At 33.5% G+C, this 14,769-nt stretch overlaps 1 protein-coding gene across 3 annotated transcripts in view; it reads left to right on the top strand.

The window, feature by feature from the left end:
- The window catches only part of LOC111088330, a 34,676-nt gene that overhangs the window by 3,500 nt on the left and 16,407 nt on the right, over positions 1-14,769 (top strand). The window contains exon 1 of one of the 3 annotated variants that reach the window (XM_022398130.1): positions 13,554-13,677. The exons of the other annotated variants lie outside the window; for them this stretch is intronic. The gene's annotated coding sequence lies outside the window, so the exon portion shown is untranslated. Of the gene's footprint in view, positions 1-13,553; positions 13,678-14,769 lie in introns of those variants that run through there. 3 annotated transcript variants of the gene reach the window in all.

Below are 14,769 nucleotides of genomic sequence, written 5' to 3'. Positions count from 1 at the left end.
AACGTTTGTTCTTTGGTCACTCATTTACTTACTACACTGGATTTTTCTAGGCGATTCTTCTATTTGTCTGTGTCTGTGTGTGTGTAGAATATGATTACACGTTGTCTTAGCCTCATGTATGATATTTTTGTGTCACTTAAATATTCTGTAAGTGATAAAGCTTGGTTATTAAGGCTAACCCAAATCTACCTGTTTGTGTTTGATAGTTTAAATGGAATACCATTTATCATATCTTGTTATTTCACCACACCATGCTTTTCTATAAGACATTCAAGTGAAATTAGGTTTTCTAGAATTTGCTTACTCATTCATTTCCATAGTTTCTGGTTGTTGGTTCATTTGGAAAATTTAACATATTGGTCAATACACAGACTAGTCTGAGATTTTCGCTGGAATTTTGTTTGGGTGAAAGGCTTTATTTCACCGTATAGAATAGTGTGCCACCTACTTTATATCTTATAACTAGTATTATACCACTTGCTTAACAATAGTGTGCCACCTATTTTATATCTTGTTACTGGTATTACACCACTTGCTTAACAATAGTGTGCCACCTACTTTATATCTTATAACTAGTATTATACCACTTGCTTAACAATAGTGTGCCACCTATTTGATATCTTGTTACTGGTATTAGACCACCTTCTGAACACAAGTTTAGAACTCCATTCGTGACATTTGGTCTTTCAATCACATAGCTTCATCTATAGTAGATTAACTGGAGTTTGATATATTTAGTCTTTAAATCACTACACAGCTTCATCTACAGTAGATTAACTGGAGTTTGATACATTTGGTCTTTAAATCACTACATAACTTCATCTATAGTAGATTAACTGGAGTTTGATACATTTGGTCTTTAAATCACTACACAGCTTCATCTACAGTAGATTAACTGGAGTTTGATACATTTAGTCTTTAAATCACTACACAGCTTCATCTACAGTAGATTAACTGGAGTTTGATACATTTGGTCTTTAAACCACTACATAACTTCATCTACAGTAGATTAACTGGAGTTTAATTTTTGGTATGGTTTCTCCCCGCCCACATATCCTCGTCTTTAACGTCAGTTGGAATTCACGTGAAGTGTTCAGAAAGAAATGGAATATGAGTAAATTACGGTCAACGAACGATTCTGTTAATTTTTCAATGTCCATCCGTTGTTAGCTTTTCTTCTGCAACGTAATGATGATGACGTCTGGTCGTGTAATTACTGCAATTGATAAAATCGAATGGACATTCTCCCTCCATTTTAAACTTAGCACCGTTTCATTTCCATCTTTCTTTACCCCCCTAAGGTCTCTTGAACAACGGTTACAGAAAACTAACTAAAGCAGCTGTACGCCCCAAGGTCTGCTTGAACAACGGTTACAGAAAACTAACTAAAGCAGCTGTACGCAATCGGATTCGTAAAACCAGATTTACATTTTACTGAAATGATATGACAAAGTTCACAAAATTATGAAAGAAGAGCATGATATTTAACGACCACAATGTTGACAAATAACGTCTGATTGCACATATCTTCAACATTACTGTTGCACCTGTATTTAGCTGTAAGCTGGTGTTATTGGTATACAAAATTCGTTTATTTCTTCTGAACACTTTTCGTATTTTTATATCAATTGGCAACATCTTGTTGATTGTGTGGAAGTGAAGCAGTAGCATTGGCCACTTTCATAGCTTAGTCTATTAGACAGCTGCATAATTATTTATGATATTCCACCTCTTCCTTACCACAAAGTTTTTAAAAAAAATTAACTGATAATTATTTTTAGGGGAAGTTCTTAAATATTTATGCCTCTTTCTTCTAACACTTCTTAAAATTGTAGCCTTCTTCATCACTTTTCTTTTCTGATCTTTCATACAGTGTATCACAATGTTTATTCTCTTTTCGACTTCTCTGAAATGTATCCATTTTGAGTATCAGTCTCATCCATGTGTTCTATATTGAACCTTCACTAAAATCTTTCGAAACTGACGTATGACTCAGGAAAGTATTAATAAATAAAGTTTAAAACTTTATTGTATTTTACACTCTTGCAATAGTTCCTAAATCGAAAAAAAATATATACACTGGTAATGGACGCCTCCCTGCATATAAAAAATAATAAAACAATAATTCAAAACATGGATGAGTCAGGCAAAGTCTATTCCCATCTTGGCTGTCTAACACGAATATACGAAGCTAATATGATATTGTACAATTGTAGCTCAGTAAGTTAATATACTAAATAGTTATCCATTCCCAAGATTTACGAGGACTGTTTAACAGATTAACTTTGTTACGGGTTATCCAACCTCTATTGTCCATTAAATCTAGTCGAAGCACCACATTTCAAACTTTCTTGAAAAATTTACTTATAAAGTCTTAACAATAAGAGAAGATTCTTACTTTGGAAACTACAACAACATTTACACTTCGAATATTCCAGAAGGCAAGGCTTAACTAAAGTTTACACCATTCTATCAAGTGACCGTGCTTAACTCTCAAACTTCTCACACATAAATTCATTAAAAAGCTTAGTAAGAATTACACAGCATAGCAAGAAAATGCATTAAAAGTTGTCAGAGGAAACGATTTATCAGACAAAAGTATAACATGCTACAATACATAAACATATATTTCGAACATTCTACTGCAACTGCTATCACATGGTTTCACTTGAACAAGAAATATTGCACAATGAAACTATATTTTTGTTTTTATTATCTATTTATTAGAGACTATTTCTTAATCCCACTGTTACACGGTGTGTATATGTTTAGTCATAATTTAATTAATAAAAAACTCGAAATGAAACAATGTGAAACTCTCCCAACATAGTTGAAGCTATACATTGTTTATGTGTTTGAAAGTATTTATTGTTGTTTTTTACCCAATTCATAAGCGGTAAGACTAATGAGAAAGCTTAATTATTTAATTTTAATACTTATTTCAAAATTAGTTCTAGTTAAGGCGCTTGAAAACACAAACACTAATGTATAACCGTAACTTCAGGTAATGTTGTGGTTTATTTTAAGGAAAAGAAAGCTGTTGGTTGATAGCAGACAGACTTTATGCAAACAGAATATCGTAGGCGAGTTGTAAATTTGTATAAGGCACAACAAGTAAAACATATAAATTTTGTTTCTCAGGGGTCGAGTTACGAATGAAAAATATGAACCTGAATTTTGTTAGAACCTTGAAATGATAAACAAAACAAGTCCGTTACAGAAACTGAGTTAGTTCTGAACCAGTTTGACTTGATCATTATCTACAACTTTGCTGCTCTTTTTTTTCCCTTCAGAATGCTACGTGTCTATGGGTACTTAGAAAGCATTGCATTTAAAGGCATGTTCTGAGGACAAAGACCACATAGATAATAAACTTCCGCATACGTTTTTTAATACCTTTAGAATATAGACATATAATAATTGCAACTCCAGGATAGGATATATTTAGCAAAATCGTGCGCACGTGAATAGATTACTCAAGATTATAAATTATTTTGTTATACAACATCAATTTTTTTTAAAATGTATTATAAAAGCTATAAGCTGACGTACCTGAATGCAAGTTTAAAAGACACAGAATGCAACTGATTGTGAAGATAAGATTAAAAAGTGTATATATATATATAAATACTCACTATATATGTATAGATACTACCTCATTCTTCATATAGTCAGTAAACGTGCAAAACATTTGCCGATGTTGGCAAAATTACGGATACTAGAAAATTAACAGGCTGGTTGTTAAACTTACACTGTATATTTGTATACCTCAAGTCACTCACGTAAATGTTGGTGAAGGTGCTGTAGTGTTACGGCTACTAGAAGATTAACAGGCTGGTTGTTAAACTTACACTGTATATTTGTATACCTCAAGTCACTCACGTAAATATTGGTGAAGGTGCTGTCGTGTTACAGATACTAGAAGATTAACAGGCTGGTTGTTAAACTTACACTATATATTTGTATACCTCAAGTCACTCACGTAAATGTTGGTGAAGGTGCTGTAGTGTTACGGATACTAGAAGATTAACAGGCTGGTTGTTAAACTTACACTGTATATTTGTATACCTCAAGTCACTCACGTAAATGTTGGTGAAGGTGCTGTAGTGTTACGGATACTAGAATATTAACAGGCTGGTTATTAAACTTACACTGTATATTTTTATATCTCAAGTCACTCACGTCAGTATTGGTAAAGCAGACTAACAGCACTTTAAATGAGGCGATGTGATTAGCCTTATGGGTTTTTACACATTCATTTTTTTGCCAAAAATGGATAAATATTTAGCATTCTGTAATGCTTGAAAACGAAAAGTGGGAATATAACACTAATTGTGTTTTGCCCTCGAAACGTTTTGTTATTGGTTGTGGTATTTTGTATTTGAATGAAAAAGTTTACAAAATGTAAAAACAGTGCTGTGTCTCTAACGTAATGAAAACAGTTAAGTGATCTGCTTATACTCCTCACGTGACAGGTTAGGTACGTAGAGTTCTGAACGAATCTGATGGCCGTGCAGGGCGTCTCAATAACTGCGAGGTTGAACCTAAGTGGGTTAAATCTATTCCAAAACACGTAATATCCAACAAACATCTACAGTACAAATAACACTTTGAACCGAATGGTGTACTAAATCGTGATAAACCGATCGACTTATTTAGTAAGAGACGCCAAATCTAGCTACGCTTTCAAAATATGGGTATAGGGGAGAAGTATAAAAACTTGTTAGGGTGGCGGCACCGGTACTCTAAATGTCTATAAACAAATGAAAATATTCACACACAAAACCTTAACACATAAACACTGCCGTCTGTGATGGGGCTCTGAAGGATGACCGATCTATTCCCCAAATACCTTTTCCTTTGCGATGCATAGTACTATCTACTCCCACCCCTCAATTACGCACATGGAGACGTTGTCCGTACGTCCGGACTCCTAGTTTCATTTTTGCGTAGTTTAATGAAGTTGAAGACGCCCCCCCCCCCCACGTTACTCTTTTAATTCTATAGATAGTTTGGAAACATTTTAGAGTTGTATTCAAATTGGATCATCTATCTCAAAAGTGAAGCACTATTCGTAAATATTTGTCTTTGTTAAGTGAGTGAAACTATTGAAGTTGCACTCGGACTTAAAGTCGCCATGTTGACTTTTTAATGAAAGAAAATTGAAATTAACTGAGATTTTGTTGAAGTATAACAAAAGTAAGGTATGATAATTGTTTCAAAAAATTAACTCTTCCTAATCATCCAGAGTTATACTCATAACAGAGAGAATAACTATATTCTTAATATTTATTCATTTACTCATTAGGTAGTATACTGAAATATAGGCAAACACTAGGATAATTAAAAAAAATACATTTTCGTGGAATTTGTTTATTTAAGTTCCAAATATAATGTCCTGTGATATCGCAGACAAAGGAATTTGATCTTAAATTCTTTAATCTCATTGTTTTCAACTTTGTTTTCCTAAATCTATCTGTCCCTAAAATGATTCAGTCCCATTCTTTCTGACTTGTTCTTGGAACAATCCTGCCTTTTCTATACCAATAGTGCAAGATTTATAAACAGTATTCTTTGGTTTTCCTGGTCTTATGTTATGAATGCCAGATAAATGTGGCAACACTTGAGCGCCTCCTCGTTTATCATACGTTAACCAAAATGGCTCAAAATTAGGCAGGCTTAGATAATGGCATGTTTATTACATCTTACACCATTATATATAGAAAAACGGATGTGCTCTCATCATTGAAAAGTCTATTAACATATAACTTCCGAAATGTTTGTGGGAGTTTGTGACAAGTCTCTCTTATGTTTTAATTTCTCACGTATGTCAATTGAACATTTTAACTGAATTCTCTGTGTTTTAGATGCTGAGTCGAATAACGGCTTGTCTAATATGTTATATAAAGCTCTTGAAAGGAATAAGATTTGAGTCATATATAAAAAAAGACGTTGTCTGCTACCACAACACTACTAGCTATTACGTTCCAAATATAATGTCCTGTGATATCGCAGACAAAGGAACTTGATCTTAAATTCTTTAATCTCATTGTTTTCAACTTTGTTTTCCTAAATCTACCTGTCCCTAAAATGATTCAACTCCATTCTTTCTGACTTCTTCTTGGAACAATCCTGCCTTTTCTAAGGCATAGGTGAGTAAGTAGGTTGTAAGATGTAATATGTAGTGTAAGATGCTAAGTATTATAATTTCTGTTCTTGTTTTTTCATAGCTTTTATCATTATATAGTCTAGTAGAATAATGAAACAAAAACATAATCAATTGTAGGAGAATATCCATTTTTACTAAGAGTAAGTGGTAATACATAAATTAACTTGATTACAGCTTAATGTCCTCACTTCACATTTTACTTTGCCAAACTTGTGTATTTTAATAGTAGTAGAATGTTCACGACGATTTGAAAATCTAGGTTCCGGGTGATAACTGGGCCTAATATATGTCGAACTATATTTGCAATTATACTCCAGCATCTAATAAGATATGCTGCAATATCATTAAAGTTCTAAACATCGACTGAATTATGTTTATTAATCCTGCCTATGACCCACGTTTAAGACTTTTATGATGAATATGAACAAGAATATATAACGAAGGAAAATGATCAGCTCAACTTGAGGTTGGACAATGAAACATTTAGATATAAATAAACTATAATAAAAGATACACGCGTACAAGAATGAAAATATATATTACTAAAAACAACATTTGTCAAATATATAAATAAACTTCATGCCTTATTTTTCTTCAGTCTCTAATAACTCCTTGGAGTGAAAAAGGTTTTCTCATCAGAAGAAAATGAAATTCACAACTGCACTAAGAAGACGGACGATAATATACTTCTAGATGTAAGATTAGTATTGTAAGATAAAAGAGTAGTATTGTAAGATGTAAGATTGGTATTGTAAGTTGTGAGATTATTATTGTAAGATGTAAGATTAGTATTATAAGATGTAAGATTAGTATTGTAAGAAACAATTCTGTTGGAGGGAAACATGTTGCCTAGTGTACGAAATGTATTTCAACAATTATGAGAAACTGAAAGAACTTATTTTGGATGAGCAATATATAACTACAAATTATCAATGACACTTTTTGATTATTTATTGTTCACTTTACCAAAACAATTGTAATTACCAATGCTACTCTGTCTCGAGTTGTCCCCAGGTGGGACAGCAGTAAGTCTTCCTGATTTACAACGCTAAAATCAGGGATTTGATTCCCCTCGGTGGACACAGCAGATGGCCCGATGTGGCTTTACTATAAAAAAATACACATACACACAGTCTCGAGTTATCATTTACCCTAACCAAATGATCGTATGACATTCTTTCTTGAGGTAAAACGTCATTGTAATGTGTTAAACACACCAACTACAACTGGCATTCTTTCTTGAGGTAAAACGTCATTGTAATGTGTTAAACACACCAACTACAACTGGCATTCTTTCTTAAGGTAAAACGTCATTGTAATGTGTTAAACACATCAACTACAACTGGCATTCTTTCTTGAGGTAAAACGTCATTGTAATGTGTTAAACACACCAACTACAACTGGCATTCTTTCTTAAGGTAAAACGTCATTGTAATATGTTAAACACACCAACTACAACTGGCATTATTTCTTAAGGTAAAACGTCATTGTAATGTGTTAAACACACCAACTACAACTGGCATTCTTTCACATGACCATAACTCTTACTTTGAAGTAAGGTTGTAATGTAGGTCTATTAATCATTCACATTTTATCATGTCTTCACTTTAATATAATATATTTTTTAATATTTATTAATCCGCTATTTCAGTATGCCTTTCAACTTAAGCCAATGCCTTTTATAACCAAACGATCTTTAACAAATTGAGACTTATTAGTCCTAGATTACTTTTTCATTAATAACAAAGATGGACGTAACTTTAGGTAGTAGGGAAAAATGATTATTTAACGTGTAATGAAACATCACTGTTCTATTGATTTTGTGATGATGTAACCAGATAACTATTATATTTATTGGGTAAAATGAAACAGATTAGAGATTAATTTTTGGCAAGACTTCGTATTATATAAATCTTGTAGATATTACTTAGAGACGATTTGTATTTCCGATTCCAAATTTTTGGTATACATGGTATTTCAAATAATTTCAGAATTCATGACTCAATTACTATTCTAAACGAAATAAAAAATGAATATTTTTTTCATTATGTGAGTATATCAGTATATTACTCAAAATTACTACGGTCATATTATCAAAAAATAATAATGAAAGTAAGCTCTGTGGAATTAAATGGTGTACGATATTTATTTTACATATCATTAAGGTAAAACTAGAACTGCGTAATTTTTCTGATAATTGTCGACGTGGTTTTGATTTTCAAACAACATAACTACAATATTGTTTACAATAACTTTGCCGAAATGCTCAAATTTATAATCACGGACAGTGTATACTGACAGAGTGAATTAAAACTTATTAGTTCTGTACTGAAATATCAAACACGAAGTATAAAAATGCTACTACAAGTAAAATCAAACTCAATGGGCAAAGAATTATGTTACGAAAAGTAAATTTTAGGATGTGCTAAAACTAGGTTTATTCAGGAAACAAAAAAGTTTAGAATTTTGTACATGATAGTATCAAATTCGAACACCTAGCTTATGGTGACTCAAAATTAATAAATGCTTTCCATTTATCCTCTCACATGGCTTTGAGTTTCAATTTAAATGATTACATTTTGTGTGTAAATAAAGACGTTATGTTTATTTCGGTTTTATTACAAAAACATAGTGCTATTCATTAGAGTAAGATAAACGTTAGGTTTCTTAGAGCAGGTTGAGGTTTATTGTTATTGAAGCTAGAGCTATAAGAAACTTCTTATTATGAAATAAAGTTATCAGTTAGTGAAACGTTAAATCTGGAGCTTCGATTTTGCTATCAAAACATAATACGGAAATATTCTACCTTTTACCAGTGTGTTATAGTAATCAGTTAATAACATTAAAGTATATATATACTGTCTAGTCACATTCACGAATGATGTTCTTATACACAAGGTTTTTTAATACAGTGGAACATTATATTCCGTCATTTTGACCAGCTAACCAAAAACCGGTTTTAATATTAAAGCATTGTTATAGCTTAAAACATGTTTAGTGAATAAATTGTTCCTCGATATCTCAGGGGTAAGCTTAAGGGCTTTTTAACGCTAAAATCCGGGGTTTGATATCTCACAGTGGACACAGCGCAGATGGCCAATTATGTACTTCTGTCAAAAAAAAGGAGTCCTTGTACTATATATTAGCCGAGTATTTTAAGATGTATTGAAAAATTAATTTTCAGATTTTGCAACCTTCTTAAGCTCCCAGTAGCTCAGCGATTAGCTCTAAGGGCTTAATATGACACCTACTAGCGTGCCCCATATAGGTTTATTCACTATAATAATAATGTCTTCGTAAGTATTTGATTAAATATCAGTGCATTTATCACCGGTTCTTAATGTCACTAAACTAAGGGTATTATTACAACTTAGAATAGATATTTGGTTAGATTTAGGGTTCGATTAACGCAAACATATACTGCCTTCAAATTTCTGAATTTTAAGAATAAAATATGACAAAATTACACATTGTACGGTTTGTCGTCACCATAAAACGTAACAGTGCATGTTTCCTAGTATTACCAGTACAAGAGTAAACACTGACTGAGGAAATCGTGACAGTGTGAAAGCATTGACTAATTGTAAGTTAATACGAGATACCGAGCTAACACTACACACTCTTGGCTTTCTTGCACATATTTTGAATATCATAAGCCAAAGGTTTATTTATTAAAGATATTGTTGACACACGGTGCGCTGTCTGCAATAAAACGTTGGGGAAGAGAGAGGACGGAGAGTATAGCCTAGAACCTTACTCTGAGTGAGAGTACCAGGTACAAGTGTATGGTGTTTAGGATATTTAGAATGATATTTAGTATTAAACACGTAGATTGTGATCGTCAGCTAACTATATATTTGCTGCTAAAGTTATGTTTACAAGATTAGATCATAAGATAACTACAAGACTGAAGTAAGCCAGTACAATACACTGATTAACATAAATTATTATAAAGGCTATTAAAATATTTAATATATTGCAAGACACATTTGGAAAATTAGTTTATAAGATTTAGGCACAAAATATTATCAAACATAAACAATTTATATCGCTCCATGCAGTACTTACTAAATAATGGTTTATTTCCATGGAAATGAAGTCAGAATAAAAATCAACATTCTGCTATATAAGTAAGTGTGTTTTAGTTTTCGTAGTAGTGTCAAGATAGATAAGAACTTTGTTATGACTCTTCCTTGGAAAACTTTTTAATTAAGTTGCTACTTGATATATGTATGATATGTTAATGTTTATAATAGGGATTTTAATATTTCATCATATTTTCATTTATAGATGTAACGAAAAATAAAGACTGGTTTTAAAATTCAGATCCTAAGAAGTATTAAAACTCTCTCAACACGGGATCGGTCAATTTGACCGAGTCACGTGCCCTTTTGTACTCGTTTAAAGTTGATATAAGTTTAATACTTATAACTCTCTATATATTGGGTATATCTTCACGAAATTTGGCAGTCTTTCAGTTAAGAGCGTTTTTCGAGAACGTGTTATTTATTCTATCAATGTAACATATTGTAGTATTATTAAGATAATTTTTAATTATTGGGCAAAGTCTGGCGAGTATTCCAACAGAACGAGGTAACAGTAGCTGTATAATTCAGACATTGAGACTGTTTGTTTGTTTCGGATATTCACACAGAAACTACTCGAGAGTTATCTATGCTAGCCTCTAGTGATAGACTAGACGGAAGACAGCTAGCCAACAGAACCCACTGTCAACTCTGAGACTAGTATTCTCTGACCGAATAGTGGGTTTTAACTGTTACCCTTATAACGCATCCACGGGTCTAAAGTGAAGAACGCGAGTTATTTATTCTTTGAGATAACGGAATGCAAATGATGAATACGCAGACCCACAGTCCGGTATGGTAACTATTGGGTTGTAATCGGTTCATCATCGTCGGTATATTACTTTAAATTAAACATTATACGCAATCACCAAAAACCCGTAAAGACATTGAGTACAAAAATGGCTGTCTCAACATAGTCGCTACACATAGAAAAGTTTTCCCAACAGATAACCTCTAAAAACGCATTGAAGCTAAGAAGGTATTCACGATTTATATAAACAGGTAATCGATATTACCTGTTACTTTGAATTTAAATGACAAAAACTGATCTGTTCCATGAAATTGAAAAATGATAAGAATGTATATTCTGGCAGACTATATTTTCAGGATCTAAGTACATTTTCAGACTTGGTCCTTAACTAAGCTACAGATACAAATTAGGTTGATCACATGATATATCCCTGCAGCACTCTAAATGACTGTAACAAGCACATTTGCAACCAGTCTAACAGATATGAGAAAAACAAAAATAGTGCAGCATTAAAAAAAGAGGAATTATAGTGGGTACACATTTAGCAGGTGTCACAGTAGTCAAGACAGTTCGTTGGTAAACTGTTCCAAGACATCAGTCATTTGAGTTTTTCAGTAATAGTAAAAAGTTGAATATTATGTTTGCTTCGAGAGGAATTATGGGCACAAATGTCTAGTGAGAGAAGGAGTAGGAAAGAAGTTAGACAATATACCAACTGACAGAGAGACTCAATGCAGAGCAATCCACACCTTTTACCAGCAATACCTTTCGAAGAACGATACAATGAATGGATTATGGTGGTAGGATATCATTGCATAAACCAATAATCTCAATTACCATAGAGGAAAATGCTTCTGGTGGTGTAAGGAGCGTAGACGTTGGACTGCTGAGAACTGTTGTAAAGGGACGTGATCCGACGATTCAATTCATGTTTTACCCTTTTTTTGCAGCTGGGAGAATTGGAGAAAGCCACACGAATCACAAGATCCCTCTTATATGAGGAATGTTTTCCTGGTATATCCTGGGGCCCTTTGGTCCCTTTAGAGGAACTAATGGATGACACAGCTGACCTCAGCATCATTTCTGAACAAGTACATCCAGTCATATTTCATATGTACCCTGATGAGGACTGCTGCTTTCAAGATAACAATGCTCCCATCCACCGCAAATTGTACGTGCTTGGTTTGTGGATCATGAAGGAGACCTTAAGCATCTCCCATAGCCACCACAATCCCCGGATCTTAATTCAATGGAGTATCTGTAGGATGAACTTTAAAGATGAATTCGCCATCACAATCCTCTTCCTACCTCTTTCCATGAATAATATACAATATTAATGATTGAATGTGGAAAAATGCCTCAGGACACCTTCCAACACCTGGTTCATTCTATGCCATATCGTACTGTGGCTGTTATTTGGGTATAAGGTGACCCAACTTGTTATTAGGTATAGTTCTTAATAAAGTTCTGATTGTTTCAAATAAATAACAAATAATATTTTAAATATTAAACAGTTTGAAATCTAAATTTTTCACTTGTTTGGTTATAGTATTTTAGGTTATCCTGTATTGACAATAAACAAGCTTAATGCTTCTTTCTTTAAAAGTTTAAAATTCCTCCATCCACAATAGTCTTCCTTTTTCTCAAAATTTATATGGTACTTTATAATATAAATCATACAGTGTAGTTATTATAACTAATTTAGAAACAATTTCGATGGGATCGAGCGTGGCTGAATGGTTAGTATGCCTCACTGTGGTTCTGCGGGTCCTCAATCGTGGCCATTTACCTCACAAAATAAATAAAAGATGCACTCTGCACGCTGAAGTCATAGGGTGATATAAGAGTTACGTTCAAATCCAACTATTCGATAGAGTAGCCCTAAGGTTGACGATTGTCACTGTTAATTAGTTGCCTTACCTCCAGGCTGTCAGTTGAAAATTACGGATGAATAACGCAGATAGCTTTCGTATAACTTTGGGCAAATATCTGAAACAAACAAAGCATGATTACCTAAATTTAGGGCACTAACGTGTGCAAACCTGTCTGTTAATCAAAGTATCTTTTCTGTATTAATCACTTCTGAAATAGTTGTAGAAATAAGTCATGTATTCATCCCCCAATTCCATGTTACATATTAGTTTTTATTGTAAAACACTGAGGCATATGGTAGCTCATTTAGGGACGAAATGGTAAGCCATATATCAGTAGTTGTTGCCTGTACGTTATATTTTATCCATCTGAAACAAAACCTACAGTATTGTCACTTAGTTAGCTGTTTCTTGTGTATCGCTCTCGTCAGCCGAAACCCAGTCTTAATTGGTTGCATTAAATATATACTACCCTTTTAGTATTGAAAGGATGTGATGGTACTATGAAAACCAAAGAAATAAGTACAGCATTCCACTGTCCACGCTCTGGAGTGACACTGGGAATATCAGTCACGTGCTGAGGGACCAGTTGGCACTATGCCAATATCCAAAGGGAATATATCTTTGACGCCACACGTCATGATTGGAATTTCATCCTCAACAGATTACGGTCATGATTGTGATTGAGTTGGACCAGTATTTAGTGTTCCATATCTTCCACGATGCCTCGTCATCTCCACACGCACATACATACTGTAACTTCGAAGTTTCTGAAGACGAACTCCTCCCTAGAGAACAAAGGTGGGACATACCATAAACTAATGGTCTACATACCTAACATTTCTAGCAAGTATCACTTTCATAATCCTAGAGATCTATCCAAATTAAATCATGTTGTTTACCCTGTACCTACTTTGTTAAAACACAGTTTCGGAGCATATTATTATACACATGGCGTGAACGACATGACTTTTTTTTACATTCTTTAAGATATTGTTGCGTCAGCGAGGTCACGTGACTAGTGTCACGCCCCTGCTTTCTGGAAATATCTTGTACCTTCGAGAATAGTCGGGAGATTACTAGATATAGGGTAGTCTGGTATATATATAAAAGAGGGTGACAACGTGACAATAATGTGTGTGTAGGTAGTGAGTATTTGATCTGCAGTCAGAGAGTATTATTGAGCACGTTCGTTGTTATAGCGTTTGTTTTAGCGCGATTGTTGCAATTAAGTGTATCGTAAAGTTATATTCGGAAAGAATAAACCAGTTTTATTAAGTAAGGACTTGTGTCGCTAAAGTTTCGTCGGAACGAAGTTACGGAAAGTTAATTAACAAACGGAGACGTAAAAATTGGTTTCAGGAATGGGATAAAAAAAATGGAAACGAGAAGCGGCAAATCAAACTACAGCATAGCAGACTTGATGGCAGCAATACAAGAACAGCAAAAGAAACAAGAAGAACAAGAAAAGAAACAAGAAGAACGAGAAATTAAACAAGAAGAGAGATTACAGCAGTTGTTAGAGGAAAAAGAAAAGAAACAAGAAGAGAAATTACGGCAGTTGTTAGAAAAAAAGAAAAGAAACAAGAAGAACGAGAAATTAAACAAGAAGAGAGATTACAGCAGTTGTTAGAGGAAAAAGAAAAGAAACAAGAAGAGAAATTACGGCAGTTGTTAGAGAAAAAAGAAAAGAAACAAGAAGAACGAGAAATTAAACAAGAAGAGAGATTACAGGCAGTTGTTAGAGGAAAAAGAAAAGAAACAAGAAGAAAGATTACAGCAGTGGCAAGAAAACCTACAACAATGGCAGCTCGAACAGCAAAATAAACAAGAGAGATTACAACAGTTGTTGGAATAGAAAGAAAACAAACAAGAAGAGAGATTACAGCAGTT

This window comes from Limulus polyphemus, unplaced genomic scaffold, assembly GCF_000517525.1.
Source record: "Limulus polyphemus unplaced genomic scaffold, Limulus_polyphemus-2.1.2 Scaffold3551, whole genome shotgun sequence".
NCBI lineage: Eukaryota > Metazoa > Arthropoda > Merostomata > Xiphosura > Limulidae > Limulus > Limulus polyphemus.
The sequence above is the reverse complement of the archived record's forward strand: the minus strand, read 5'-3'. Positions and strand labels throughout refer to the sequence as shown.